We start from the raw sequence: 2,907 nt of genomic DNA on the forward strand, positions 1-2,907 counted from the left end.
TTAGTATAATGTGACCGGGAGGGGTGTTCATCTGGTGTAAGTATAATGTGACCGGGAACTGTGTCCTGCTGGTGTTAGTATAATGTGACCGGGAGGTGTGTCCTGCTGGTGTTAGTATAATGTGACCGGGAGGTGTGTCCTGCTGGTGTTAGTATAATGTGACCGGGAGGGGTGTCCTGCTGGTGTTAGTATAATGTGACCGGGAGGGGTGTCCTGCTGGTGTTAGTATAATGTGACCGGGAGGGGTGTCCTGCTGGTGTTAGTATAATGTGACCGGGAGGGGTGTCCTGTAGTGTGTTAGTATAATGTGACCGGGAGGGTGTTCATCTGGTGTAAGTATAATGTGACCGGGAACTGTGTCCTGCTGGTGTTAGTATAATGTGACCGGGAGGTGTGTCCTGCTGGTGTTAGTATAATGTGACCGGGAGGTGTGTCCTGCTGGTGTTAGTATAATGTGACCGGGAGGGGTGTCCTGCTGGTGTTAGTATAATGTGACCGGGAGGTGTGTCCTGCTGGTGTTAGTATAATGTGACCGGGAGGTGTGTCCTGCTGGATTAGACACACACGGACATACTTCAGCATCTGAATCTCACACACGGCGAGGCCATGCTTAAATTACCTTTGCTGTTGATATGACATTTAACATAATCACATCAAAATCAAACATCTCTTCTTGATGTGCAAAGAGTGTTCAAGCAGAACACACATATCTTGAAATTCTCTCTAAATCATCTATTCTCTCTTTACTTCTTGCGGAAATCGGACGTCTCTCATTCTGCAGTTTCTTCTCGGATATAATTTCTGTCTTTCCTTGAGAGTATTGTGAAACCTTGAGTGAAGGGTCTCTGCTGCAAACCTATTCAGATTGGTGTAAAAAGCAGGAGATAATAAAACATAGTTATGAAGAGAGGTCAGGGACCGTGATAGCTCAGCCGGTTAGAATTCCGACCATGTAACCTCAGGTGAGGGGGCCGCGATAGCGTAGTCGGTAGAACGCCGACCAGGTAACCTCAGGCGAAGATCCATGGTATATGGTTTGACCCTCTCAACCCGCGACAGGTCTTTCGTATGTTGATCAGTGATGTAGTCACCAAGTACTACAAGATGAACCCTCTTCAAAATAACATGGCTGTTAACGGGCAAACAAACGCAGAGACTGGTTCAAAATTACCGTGATGATTTCAATTGTAGCCAATAGAGAAAACAAATGCTCTCAAAAATATCTCTTCTCTTGAGGGATTTTCTGAAGCGCGAACCCAATTTCTGGTCTAGATCGCCATTACAATATATCAGAACATGGTTAATCATTTCCAACAAAAATTGATCTGATGGCATTAGTTCTTCAATGCAATCACTTCATGATTGCCAACATTACATCTATAATACTTAATAACTGGCGGGAAATGTTTCAGGATAAATGCTGCATGTTTCTTAGTTGTTCCACGAACTTATATCACAGTCTTAATCTGCGATTGATTGAGGGGTCTTAACGTCCTTGCTCTGGTTATAACCGAGCCTCCTCGGACACAGTGTTAGTCTGTGGACATTAGAACTATCTGAACAAGAGGCCCATTGGATCTGTATTGCTCACCTCTTATCTGGTTTCATCTAAGTTACTAACATCATAGATATATTTCAAATGTTTCCCTACTTTTGGAATAGCTCTCCCTATAATGGTTCAAACTACATGTGGACTAAATCCTGCATTCTTGAAAAAGAAAAAGCATTGGCCCCCCCCCCCCCCCCCCCCCCCCCCCACCCCCCTCCCCTTCTCCTGCCCCAAGAGTGCCACAACCTTCTTTTATTCAACATTAAATCTCATTTTTCAAGTAATGCTCCAGATGAAACTTCTTCAAAATCCATTCAGTTGTTCAGGACTAATAATGATCAACAATATTTCCCTCAATTTCCCCTATTTGGTCCTGCCTCTCCGACCACAGGGGAGCGACACACTGTATTTATAAAATCTTATATCTCCCTGGCCTTATAATGCTAGACCAAATTTCATCAAAATCCATTCAGGCGTTCAGGAGTATTAGGGATTTAAATGATTTACCTCAATTTCCCCTTTTGGGTCCCATCCAGCCCTAGGGAGCCACACCCTCCGTTCATACCATGTTAGATCTCTGCTAAATAATGCTAGACCAAATTTCATCAAATCCATTCCGGCGTTTTAAGGAGAGCCACACCCACTAATAATAATATTTCAAAGGGCAATAACTCAGTTACTGTTGAATAATTCCCATTTTCGAACTCGTCCCAGATCTTGTCAATATATTACTGCATGCAAAGTTTCATCAAATTTGGTTGATATTTATTGAAGTTATCGTGCCCACAAGGTATTGTTCACAGAAGGACAGACAGAAAGACAATGGAAGCCACAGTATGGCATAAGCTCACATTGGTCCTTTGAACCAGGTGAGCTAAAAACTCCTTCTACAGGACAAGAACTTTATTGTAAGATTGCGAATTGTTTTACTGACATCATTTTAAGTTCATATTAGAATGAAGGGCCATAAAGTTGTTCAGAGGAATGATCTTGCAAGACACAACTGTCATATTTATTTATTAATCTTCAAGAATGCACAACAACATATATTGTGATCCAAATGAATGACAGTCTACACAGACACAATATCCATGCACTTGGCCTCTTGGTTATCTAGATGTTGTTTCAATATACATGTATTCATAAATTTGACCTCTTCTTGAAAGTAGGTCTAGGTTGTTCTTATGAGGAAACATCTTAATAGCCCTTTAGTCCAGAATGCTGTTGCTATATCATGAAACTTAGGTGCGAGATAGAGAAATGAAATGATTAAGTATAACACATGACCAGCTGAGCTAATAATCAAGATGCCATCTGAAATAGATTTATATTTTCAAAAAAACTCCAAAAAACATACA

The sequence above is a fragment of the Pecten maximus genome, chromosome 6, assembly GCF_902652985.1.
Source record: "Pecten maximus chromosome 6, xPecMax1.1, whole genome shotgun sequence".
Taxonomy (NCBI): Eukaryota; Metazoa; Mollusca; class Bivalvia; order Pectinida; family Pectinidae; genus Pecten; species Pecten maximus.